General features: G+C 33.7%; 1 protein-coding gene and 2 non-coding genes across 4 annotated transcripts in view; 2 read left to right on the top strand and 1 right to left on the bottom strand.

The window, feature by feature from the left end:
• LOC106135856 (transcription factor AP-2-epsilon) overlaps window positions 1-12,959 on the bottom strand; it is a 62,746-nt gene that overhangs the window by 25,812 nt on the left and 23,975 nt on the right. The window contains exon 1 of one of the 2 annotated variants that reach the window (XM_060951313.1): window positions 2,114-2,350. The exons of the other annotated variant lie outside the window; for it this stretch is intronic. The gene's annotated coding sequence lies outside the window, so the exon portion shown is untranslated. Of the gene's footprint in view, window positions 1-2,113; window positions 2,351-12,959 lie in introns of those variants that run through there. 2 annotated transcript variants of the gene reach the window in all.
• Window positions 1,905-1,976, top strand: Trnad-guc (transfer RNA aspartic acid (anticodon GUC)). Its single transcript has one exon. It is a non-coding gene; the product is annotated as a tRNA-Asp (tRNA).
• Window positions 7,478-7,549, top strand: Trnad-guc (transfer RNA aspartic acid (anticodon GUC)). The gene has a single exon. It is a non-coding gene; the product is annotated as a tRNA-Asp (tRNA).

Genomic DNA, 12,959 nt, shown 5'->3' with positions numbered 1-12,959 from the left:
TGAGAGGAATGAATTGTGGTCAGCACTTTCTATGCATGGGGTGAGCAGTCTCTTAATACGAGCACTGAAATCCTTATATGAGGATTCGAGTGCTTGTGTCAGGATAAACGGAGCGCACACTGAGTGGTTTAAGATTGAGAAAGGCGTTAGGCAAGGATGTGTTGCGTCACCGTGGCTGTTCAACCTATTTATGGATAGCTGTTTGACAGATTTGAAAGAGTCTAAAAGTGGATTAAGGATGAATGAGTTACTCGTCAAATGTCTGCTCTATGCCGACGATCAGGTTATACTGGCGTCATCAGCGGAGGAGTTACAGGAGATGGTAAACTGTATGCATGAAGCTTTAAAAGAGAAAGGAATGAAAGTGAACGTAAGTAAAACTAAAACACTGGTTTTTGAAATGGAGAAAGAAATGACAGCATGTAATATTTTGATTGGAGGAGAAAAAGTGGAGCAAGTGAAAGAGTTTGTATATCTAGGATCAAAGTTTACATCAGATGGCAAGTATGATAGTGATATTGAAAGGAGAGTGAACGCGGGGAACATGGTGAATGGAGCTTTGCATGCCTTTATGAGCAGTCAGAAACTATCCAAAAAGGCTCGACTGGCTGTGCACAGGGGCGTGTTGGTCCCGACATTAATGTATGGGAGTGAAAGTTGGGTATGGCAAAAGAAGCATGAAAGCAGAATAAATGCAGTGGAAATGAGAGCGTTAAGGAGTATGATGGGTGTGAAATTGAGTGACAGGATAAGGAACAGCGTGATAAGGGAATGTTGTGATGTGAAAGAAGATGTAGTTACAGGAATAGAAAAGGGTATGTTAAGATGGTTCGGTCATGTGGAGAGGATGAATGAAAGCAGGTTGACTAAGCAGATATACAAGGAGAGTGTGGAGGGAAAGGTCGGAGTGGGAAGACCTAGACGAACGTATCTTGATCAAATTAAGGACGTCCTGGTAAAGGGTCAGGTCAAAAGTACCCGAAACCGCCGAGCTTGTATGAAGAGAGTTATGAATGTGGACGAAGCGAAAGAAGTATGCAGAGATCGTGGCAAGTGGAAAGAGGTAGTCTCTGCCTACCCCTCCGGGAAAGAGGCGTGATTTTATGTATGTATGTATGTATGTATGTTCACGCAAAAACTTCTAAACGGAAATTTAAAGATTTAAGACAGATGAAGTCGCGGGCAAAGCCAGTATCTAATCAAGCAATCTGCACAAGATCAATTTAAGCGTGATAACTAGATTTTTACAACATAACAACGCGAATTTAATCAAAGGTTCTACCGTTATACTTGTTGTTTACAGTCGTGTAATTTATTGTACACAATAAACTAATTGGTTCAAAGAACATGTTCTTCTATTTTCTTTTGTCCGTAACTTTATAAGTTTAAAATCCTGTTTTTGTGGGAATTGTGGGAATACTTGTTGTCGACGGCCGTGTGGTTTCCAGCACTTTAGAATAGGACAACTCAATCTCTTTACCCTGCTGTCTGCCTCTTGTGTGGTAGAATTGGGATGTATGTATGTTGGTTATACCTATACAAACATACATATAATCACGCCTCTATCTCTTGCGGGGTAGGCAGAGCCAGACAGACGCAGACAGTCTTGAAAAGAGTGATTGGCTACGTTCAGCTGTTTGTATAGTTGGTCTTTAGTGGGTATTGAAATAAAGGTTGACAACCGACCTACTATAATACATTGAACAAATTTTTAAATTTAAAAAATACATCTACAAATTAATTTAAAGCCATGAGAAGACGTGACAACGTGAAATAAGATACAATAAATTACATACTATGTACCATTGTTTCCATATCTACCTAAAGCGTACCACGCGGTTTCGCGATAAAGATAAATTGTTAAATGAGATTATCTGAATACATTTTTTGGCACACTACATAAGTCTTCGGTAGTATAGTGGTCAGTATCCCCGCCTGTCACGCGGGAGACCGGGGTTCGATTCCCCGCCGGAGAGATCTGTTTTTGTTGTATTTTTTTTTAAATACTTAAGGATAAGTACTCAAGGGACCAGATAACCATATAAAAAATAATATTTTAGATGCAATAAAATTTCAATAAACAGTTTTAAGGAAGCTGAATCCCAATATTTACCTGCACCTCAATCACGCTTGACAAATCCACGTACGCCAGGGCCTCGATTTTATATCACTTCACAATAAAAATCACTTATTTGCACATTGCACTTCGTTATTCTATTTGATTACGACATTATGTTTTTAGAAATATATTAAAATATTCAAGCGTTTCATAAGTAGATTACTTGCTTATATTTATTTATTTAAAAAATCTTTCCTGAAATTCGTTAAGATCTTACTTTTTAATTGAAATTTTTATCTATTTATCGAAGCATAACGGTAGAATGCATAGTCCTATCAATGTGTAAAATATTTAATCAACATTAATCGAGTTAAGTTTAGTGAGGTGAAAGTTACAAAAACAATATGTAAATCGCTGTTCGATAACGAATATCGATAATTATCGATCCCTTAAAAGGCGGGCGAAGCGAGCATCGTCCGAGATGATTACTTTTTAATGATTTGCTGTTGCTGACTACTGTTTTTGTGGGAGGCTTATTTCGTAAAAGAGGTCATATTTCAGCACGTGTTGTCAAAACTAATAATAAAAAGGTGTTATCTTTATCTTTTGTATTTATAACGGGAAGAATTTATTGATAATTTGATAATAACCGCATATTCTAAAGCAATTATAAAAATGTAATCGGTTTCTTATTGAATTTTCATTAACCATTGTTGAAAACAATGGTTTGGGAAGAAAAAAAAAGTGCTGAAGTATAAATCATATATCTAAGCCAAAGAATAGCTTAAAGTATTAATCCAAAAATAAAATTACAAGTTGTAGTAAAGTATGTAAATTATTATTATTTTTCACATTTTTAAGGCTGGTAAGAGTTAAAGCTGAAAGTATTCTTATGAAAATATAGTTCAACATTTTTTCACCAATCCTACATCATTGTAGATTAAAAAATGAATTTTTAATCTACAAAATACATTCAATTCAAAAATACACATGTCTTTATTAAGCCAATTAGCCAAAAATCGGAGGAACGATTGATCAAGACCGAAATGTCGATAAAATCAATTCAACACGCTATTGAAAGCTAAAAATTAAAACTAGTAGTTAACAAATTATCACATAACTGTTTCGTTATTATAATAAGTGATTTTTGTAACTTAGTTGTTTTATTGCGAACGCGAATGCTATGATATCTCGATTATAAACCATTATGTGTGATCTAAAAACCGTTATTTAGATTGAATAATTAAAAATATCTCGTTACTGTCGAATAATATTGGTAGCATAATTTAAAAATGATAGCGAGAAATATTTTTGAGAAAGCAATTTAAGCCCTAGTGAAGTTATTTTAACTTTATTGGACTTAATTATAGCAAAATATTCTATAAAGAGGCACTTGACCTTATGAATTTAGGAAAAGTAGATAAGAACGTAGTCTCATTAGTAGATGATGACTAAAGTACAAAGTAACTTTAAAAAAACCACATCAGTTTTGGCTTTGTTAGGCTTTTTTTACTTAACATGCTATCTTTAGCAAACATTAAAATAAAACAGCTGCAGCTATCTAGTTTAACAATAGACAAATAAATATACTAGCGATACGATAGAAGTCTATTTTCTGGTCTTTTTTATTTTAGTCTATGTCATAAAAAAAACTAAAATATACGTTGTGAGCAATAAAATGTTTTGGTGCATTGAATTCCAGTTTATCAAATTGTGCCAAAGTAGTCATAACAAAAGCGTTTTATTATTTTTATATTAAGAAGTATTAAAAAAAATCGATAGGGCGTTTTTACTACGCTTTTTTTAAATATTATTATTCCTTTTTGGAAACATTATAAAACTATTTGTACATAAAAATTAAGTAGGATAAATGATTATTAAAAGATGTGTATGTAATTACTTTTTTGGAACTTTTGCATATGTTATGTATCTTAATTCAATTCATAAAATCGATTAATTAATATTTGCATTGACTTTTGTTTACATATATTTAATTTTTAAAAAAAGTTCGTCGTTACACTTTTTAAAATTAGAAATAAATGTTCTATTCTTTAACACTACGTTTGCCGACGGACTCGATTCGAATTGATAATCGATCGATCGCTAATTGCTTACGATCGTTCGCGTCGCGCGCTCGCGGCCGACTGCCGGAGGGCGGCGGTCCGCCCTGGGGGTGCCGAGGCCGACCTTCGACAGGCGACCCTTAGGACATCGGTGGTACCATTTGTTTCAGCGAGTTTTGAGTGAGAAATGCGATGTTTTTCTATAAGTCACACGACTTTTATCTCATACACGGTACGGCCCGCGTGACACGAAAGATGCTATTAATGTTTGTTGTTTAACTAAGATAGTTTACAATTTTAATAAACGAAACATCTCATCACATAACGCCTAACAAACTAAACACATAAGGAAAAAACATGTAAAATTTCAAATGCCTAGAACATAACGATTTGGGCTGCAAATTGATAGATCAAGTAGTCAGTTTTCCCTTTATATAGTAAAGTCCGCACTAGCACCCGCGTAAAAAGAAAGATCTCATTAACTTTCGTTCCCGTGGGAATTGCAAAAATCCTCTCCATGCAAAATATCATGTAGTTAAAAGTTTTGTATCTTTGCAGATTTTTTTTCAAATCAAAAATTCTGAATTTACGCACGTAGGTAAATAATTACTTAATGATTATCAAAAAATTAAGTGAGTGTATAAGCAATCAAATTATTATTAAGGTCAATTAGAATCAGATAAAAATTTTATGTATAAATCTAATATTGCAATAAATAAATCTAATGTCGCAATAAACAGATAATTTGAGACGTGAAATAAATCAAGAACTTGTTACTTTTACTTTTTTATGGGCGGAAACTGAGACTTGTACGAGGACATTCAATTAATTTATTATTTAATTAAACAGATTATTATCAAATCTATAGGCTTTTGATAAAAAACATGTATCTACTGAAACCGTTTATATACACATAGTTTCAGATTTTTAAAGGCCATGGATATGTTGTAGGTGTATAATATTAAATTATTTTCCTACTAAGGCCAAATCGTCATTCTTTGAGGAGAAACTCTAGTCTGTAATCTCGTAATGAATGCTGCCTATAAGTAACTCAGGAAAAAAAATTACGGTGAGGGAAAATATCGTGAGGAAGACATTTACTTCTTTTCCTCGAGTCAGTTTTTCTTACGAGTTTCAGATCGAAATAAGTGGTTAATGGAAAATGAGTGGTTACTGAGCCTCTTACGGTGAGGGAAAACATCGTGAGGATGACATTTAAGAAACTCAGTATCCACTCATTTTCCACCCATATTTCGTTCTGAAACTCGTAGTAACGCGCGCCCCGCCTCTCTCGATCATAATTAGTAGGTATAGGAGTCGATTGCGATTGGTGATCACTCGATTGTAAGTGCACTTACAATTACGGTGTACACGGTTCGTTACACGCAATGTTCAGTGTTATGTACTTATACTTTGTAGTGCATTCATTTGATATTATAATAGAGGCATAGGGTGTGAAAAAATAAAATAAATTGCCTTAAGATAGGGGGGTTAAATTCGGTAGAGTAACTGTTCGTCCATGTTCATTTAATAAGATTTAGCATTCACTATAAATTTATATAAGTATTCCCATAAAAATGTGTAATTGAATATCGAAAGCTCCGGTAGAATCGAATCGTGTTTTAGCCGTGTGGTTCTCTGTACTTTGGAATAGAACCCCTCTATATCTTTCTTATGGAAGAAGGAAAAGGCGACTAAGGGAAAGGCTAATAAGCTTGGGATTCTTCTTGTAGGCGATGGGCTAAGCAACCTGTCTTTACCTACTGGAATCTCAATTCCATCATAAAGCCATACAGCTAAATGTGGCCTTTCGGTTTTTTTCAACTGATGACTCTGTCTACCCCACAAGGGATAAAGGCATTTTTATATATTGTGTATGTATGCAGCAGTTTTAGAGGAAAGCGTGAACATATAAACAATATAAAGTACAAACATTACCTACATATACGACGAATCTAACACACTACAACACCCCTTTTCATAAAATATGTTAAAAATAATATGCTAATAATTTATTTAAAAAAATTGTCCTACAAAAAATATAAATATTTCAACCTCTGTCAATTCAATATCTTCTATTCTATATTTAAACTCATTGGGCGGCAATTTTCCTAGTTTTCCAAAATGGCGGCACACCCACATCGCGAAATTGATTCGCTAATTCGTTCACTTTCGGTAATATCCGTAATTTAGTGAGTTCCCCTCGTGGGGTCCTGATAGCCTGAAGCCTCGGGGTATATGAGGATCGCACTTAGAACATGGTTATCAGAAAGTAATTTTGTAGCTTTCCACGTCGGCATTGGAAAAAAAAATGAATTTTTAAATAATTTTATATTTAAATTAAGTATTCAGCTTATTGCACTTTAAAATGGACAAAGGGTTGACTAAATGCTACATGGTAAAACAAAATATAAAATGATGAAAGTAACTATTGTTACATGAAATAAATAAATACTTACCGTTTATTTTTGTTCTCGCGAGGGTTTCGGGAAATCTTATCTCACGTAGTGCACACCTAGATCGCATATTATAGGGAAACTACATTCTAAATTTCAAATCTCTACACCCAGTGGTATTGGACTGTGCGTTAATACGTGAGTCAAACGTCCTTTTTAAGAAGTGGTATGTAAAATCTACAATCACGGAATCCATTGCTGTAAAATGTATTAATTTTCTAAAAGTAAAGAATTCGGAATTTAACAAAGAGCTGGCCAATTTGTATAGAGTACAAAGAAACAAATGAATAGAAAAATAAAATATAAAAATAAGAACGCATTGTGACGTGCATTGATTTTGAAAAAAGAACGCATGTCGATAGGTTTATAGCTCAAGGCAAGATGGCGGGGTGCCGTGCTGCCAGTCTTTCATCCGGAAATATGAATTATTGAATATTTGGGTAATTTAGTTTTGTAATCATTAAAATGTATTTACTTACATAGTGTATGTATTTTATTTACATGCTTCTTTTTCCATTTTAAGGTGTTTGATTGAAGTATATTTATAAATTAAATTTATGATTAAAAAACTGAATAAAAAAGTTATAAAATAAAATAATATACCTATATGTACTTTTGGGTATACTATGACCTTTTGACTAGTGAGACAAAATTTACAGTGATAGAGAAAATGACGCAAATAAAAAAAGAAATAAGTATAAAGTAATAAAAATAAATGAATAAAAGGTAGACATGCAATAATAAGTATCTCAAAATCAATTCGGCGTATTGGCGGCATGCGATATACTATCTACAAATGAATTATTTTATTTCTATTCAATTTTGTAATAATAACAGTGTTGACGTCATGTCTAGATACAATACGCATCATTACCGTAATTTCAACAAAGACTAACAAGTCTTCGGTAGTATAGTGGTCAGTATCCCCGCCTGTCACGCGGGAGACCGGGGTTCGATTCCCCGCCGGAGAGAACTCTTTTGAAATTTTTCTACATTTTTATTTTATTATTTTGACTCCTTTCGTTGTTTTTACATTTAATTTTACAATTTTTATGAAATAATTTATTACGCACAGTTTTTGTTTTTTAATACAAAGCAATAGCATAATTTTGATAAACTTACTACTTATCCTCATTTTAGCATTGATAAATCTATTCTTTCGAGCCATGCTACATACTAGTACTTATATGTAAACGCGAGCGTGTGAGTATGTTTTTCGTCTAAACTGCTGTTATGATTTTTGTGAAATTTTGCATGAAATACATTTGTCATGGAATTCCTACGTGAGTTATGTGACACGTGATTGTACGTATTTTAATTTCTCGTAAGTTGCTTTATTATAGAAAAAATATAAATGAATTAAATCTCATTCATGCTGAGGTCAACCGGTCTGGATATGACCTGCGCATTTGGCGGCAAAAAGTTACTTAATTATGAAATTTTTAACTTCGCAAAAAAATAAAAGTAAAATTAAGAAAGCCGCTGCGATTTTGTCCAAATAAGGTTAGTACAGAAATGGCGCCGCAGAGGGGACAACACGATCTTCATAATGACACCAATTTGGTGTTTAACTGTTTACATGAGACAATAATATCCAATTTATCATTCAACATTTATAATTATTTTCGAAAATTTGGTTATGACTTCTGACTTGTTTTCATATACAATTGAAATAATAGACTATTATCTTATCTGGAAATAATTATGTTATTCGCAGTCCAAAACTGCGTAGATTCTTATCAGTGAGATATTAATATTCGATGCCTTCCTGAAAGGAATTGCGATTTAAAAAAAGTCACTTTTTGTATATTTATCAAAATGATATTGGTTTAAAATATAGGAAATCCTAATTTTCGCGGCCATGGGATCCAGCCAGATAGATTATTTACCACCCACCCTCTTTTTAAAATTTCAACGGAATCGTTAGAGCCGTCATATATAACATTTTTCTGTAATATTTTTAATCTGTGCAGTTCCGTTATGTTCTCGGAATCGCGTGATTGATTCTGTCGCGGCCGCCCATTGTGGCATTTTTAATCTGTGACTGTAGTCAAGTGTTCAGCAGACATGTTTCTACATTTCGTCTTTAATCCATATAGAACCTCACTAAATAGTACAACATGATTATTAATAGTACTAACGTAATTCTAGGTAAAGAAATACGGGTTTATTTCTCCGCTTAAACCTACTAGTAGAACTGAATGATACAGCTATACGGAAAGAATGATCGTTTCCATGCACCGGGATCAAAATGACAAGATATATACAAATAGAACATTCAACCGCATATCAATTTACTTACCTTGCATAAAACACTATGACTCGATAAAAGCAAATTTCAAGTTTGGTGGCATACTATTTCTCCATCGGTGTAAATAAATACTTACAGGCACGCATGATCATATCACATCTTTTTCTCTAATAGAGTATACAGAGCCAATAGTTCCAACCCAAGACATAATAGCTGTTAGCTGGACGGCCTTTAATGGAATTGAGATTCGGAGTAAGCGACAGGTTGCTGAGCCATTGCCTAAGTCCCGGTTTCCAAAGCGGAGCGGAGAGGAGATGTGGAAATAACGACATCTAATCGGTTATTCAAAACAGATCTCAACTCGTCTCCTCTATGCTTTGGTGAGAACCGGACTTAAAAATGGTTGACTGGAAGACTTCCTAAGTGGGATAAGTCCGCCTTTGTATATTTTGTCTTACAAATAAACTGTATTTTTGTGTTCTTTCGTATGAGTACAATAAAGATGTTACAAACAAACAAACAAAACAAGAATTCCAAGTTTATGAATTTTTCTTTGACAGAATTTTTCAATGACAGCTTTTTGCTTTTATATTAATGTTTTATTATTGTAACTTTAATGGTGTCAATAGACTAAGTACCTACTGTTAGATGTACTAAAATATAAGTACACACATATAAAATTCTTCATCTTTCTTGATTCTTAAGATCTATGGACAGATGAATTTAATCAAGCGTATTTTTATAACGAGAATGAAAAAAACACATTGCGAAATTAAAATTGAATATGTGCGATAATTACCATTTAACGGTGACAACATTATGGCAAATTATTTATCCTGATTGTCACATATTATATTCAAATTAAATCCTAAAAAACGCAACTCCATCTTTAACCTGCCAACAGAGAAAAAATACTTAACGTCTTCAGGAATAGAGTACACTTTTCAATGTCATATGTCTGTCTGTATGTATCGCAAGTATTGGGTAATACTGAAGTGGAGTATGATTTGGGAGCAACTTTCTATATGTATAAACAAGTATGAGTTATTGGACGCATGAAACGGTAGGTACATACGTAACTGCTGACGCAATTATGAGGGACCTACAGTTGACAATCACAGTTTGAACTTACATACATAGGTACATACATAAAATCACGCCTCTTTCCCGGAGGGGTAGGCAGAGACTACCTCTTTCCACTTGCCACGATCTCTGCATACTTCTACATGCTTCAACCACATTCATAACTCTCTTCATGCAAGCTCGGCGGTTTCGGGTACTCTTGACCTGATTTTACCAGGACGTCCAGTTTGAACTTGGGTATACGTTAGTAGGTACTTATCAAATATAGTATTAATATGGAAATCCACGTACAAATTACATAATTGAGCATGTCAAAAGGTATGTATGTATACCTATATTTCTTTCTATTAAAAACGATAACAAATCTGTATGAATTAACTTTTATGCGCACTATAACTATGTGTGTACATACATACATATAATAATATCTTTATCCCTTGCGGGGGGAAGACAGAGACAATAGTCTTGAGAAAACGGAAAAGCCACTTTACGCTGTTTGGCATAATCATAGAATTGAGATTCAAATAGTGTGATTGATTCAAATTCAAAAATACTATGTGTGTAGTACGAGTAATTACTTACCTACTTACGTTTTTCATAATTGAACAATTTGACAATGACCTTTCTATTTCTTCTTTCCGATAAAAAAATATTGGAGGAAACTGTATTAAAAAACATTTTTAACTTGACCTAAAAAGCTAACTTTCTAGCGCACCATTTTTGGACGTGTACAGGTGAGTTTTTATGCGTTAAGAAAATTTTTAAATTTTGATTAACCTTAGTAGGTACCCATTAAACCAAATAAGTTCTATGTTCGTTATGACGACCAAAAATTCACCTGTATAATACCACAATAGCATGAAGACTTGAAAGCTTAGCTCCTAACTACATGGTACACCTCCTGATGATCCTAAGTTTTAACAGTAATAATCAGTTCTACATTCATACATGTTTTTTAATGTAGACAATGTGAATTCGTCCACGATTTAGATTTAAGAGATCTATATTTGTAAATTGACGTCCTATGAAAATGCTGCAGTGTAGTTTGTTCCGCTGCTTCTTCTACACATGCGCTTTGGAAGCGGTAGTAGTTGTAATTAGATTTAAGTTATGTGACGTCAATAAGTGATACCTTGTATCCAATTTTGAAAATAAATCTATTCTATTCTATTCTATTCTATTCTAACAATGTGAGCCATATTGTCTCGACTTGACTATATTTTTAGCGATTGAACTACTTAGAGAAGATTTCCCGCGATTCCCACAGAAATGTGAAAAAAGGAAATTACATTTTAAATTTCAGTTGCCTGAATGTGCAGGTTTTTTCACGACGTATTTTCTAAGAGGACTTTCTCAAATCTAAGTAAGTATGTGTTATATGATTTATCCGTATAATAAGTACATGACTACTAAATTAATGGAAAGCTACTAGACGAACGATTCTTTATCTATCGCAGTGTAAAAAAAATACAATGGCACTGTATAAACGAACTGACCATATATTATTGTTATTCGACCGATGTTCTATTAAGAGACGGATGCGAGTACCATTTGTCTTATCGCCGAGAGAAAATGAGTTTTTTTCGAGAGTAAAAAGTATTTAATGAAACTTTTATTCTTAATTTTGCAGTTTCCTGTTACTCATTTTTATAAAATAAAGACGTATTAACTCAATCGCAAAATCACTCGATTTACAATTCTGCTACACTTGCGCTTTGGAAGCGGTAGAAGATATAATTCTACTTATGTTTCAAAACTTTGTATACTATTTTGAAAAAATCTATTCCATCTTTACAATTCGAGAACTAATAGTAGGTCCAATAGTTGTGAAACTATACGGTGAGTTGTATCGTGGTAACGCGTAGGCGGCCGGGTGTCTGCAGGGACCATGGAACACGCGCCACGCTACATCGACCTAATACGCAGGGCTGGCAACATTTTGATTTTAAAAACAGAATAATATAGGCACTGTTTTTTTTTATGAAAAAATAGACCACCTGGCAACATTTTGAATTTAAAAACAGAATAATACAGGCGTCTTTTTGCATGCGACCACGTTATGTCTAATACTTTTATAGATTGAAACGACTCAATTGATTGCTTTTAATAAGTTCCGTTGAGTTTAGTTAAATCTAATTCTAAATTTTTTTGATTTTTGTTTTGAATTTATTTCTCCTCAATATGTACGATTTGTTTGCACACATATTAAGAAGACATACATACATATGGTCACGTCTATATCCCTTGCGGGGTAGACAGAGCCAACAGTATTGAAAAGACTGAATGGCCACGTTTAGCTATTTGGTTATAAGTAGATAGTTATTTCAGAAGATTTGCAATGAATCTAAATTAGATACCTTCGTCCAAATCTTCTTGAATTCGCATACTCGTTGTATGGAATACAAAGAATCACAAGATCACTATTTCCGTGGGATTTATTAAACGACAAATGAACTTGCGGAATCGCAGACAAAAACATTCAAATTTCTATGGCTGCAATGCCCCGAATTACCAATCATTTGCCAAATGAACACGGCCAGTTTAAAACACAGCAACATTAACTATACATTCTTCCATTGCCCTTTCAAGAGCTACATTTGAAGCATCATCTAGAGGTCATCGTATTTTAGTTGCGATGACAAAAAATGTGGTCATTGGGCGCTTGACATATTTTTATGAGAGGTATGTGATACACCGCGAGCTAAGCTCAGCTCCGCTATGTAACAACAGACCATAAACGCAAGGAATTGATGAAAAGCTAGGTTTCTTAGCATTTCATTGGATAGTCCATCGGGAAAGAGAAAATTTATATTTAAGGTAACAATCAACAAAAAAATTTGCATAAATAAAAAAAAATAACTATTCTACTTATTTATTTTGTGCTCTACTAATTAAATTGACATGAACGCATTTTATTAAAAACATGTGTGTATTCACTTGTTTTAAAAGGTTCGAATCCAAAAATAATATACATAATATGTTACAGAAAATATACTGAGTGCCGTGTGGTTCCCGGCACTATTACAAAAAAGAATAGGACCACTCCA

The sequence above is a fragment of the Amyelois transitella genome, chromosome 24, assembly GCF_032362555.1.
Source record: "Amyelois transitella isolate CPQ chromosome 24, ilAmyTran1.1, whole genome shotgun sequence".
Lineage (NCBI taxonomy): Eukaryota > Metazoa > Arthropoda > Insecta > Lepidoptera > Pyralidae > Amyelois > Amyelois transitella.
The sequence above is the reverse complement of the archived record's forward strand: the minus strand, read 5'-3'. Positions and strand labels throughout refer to the sequence as shown.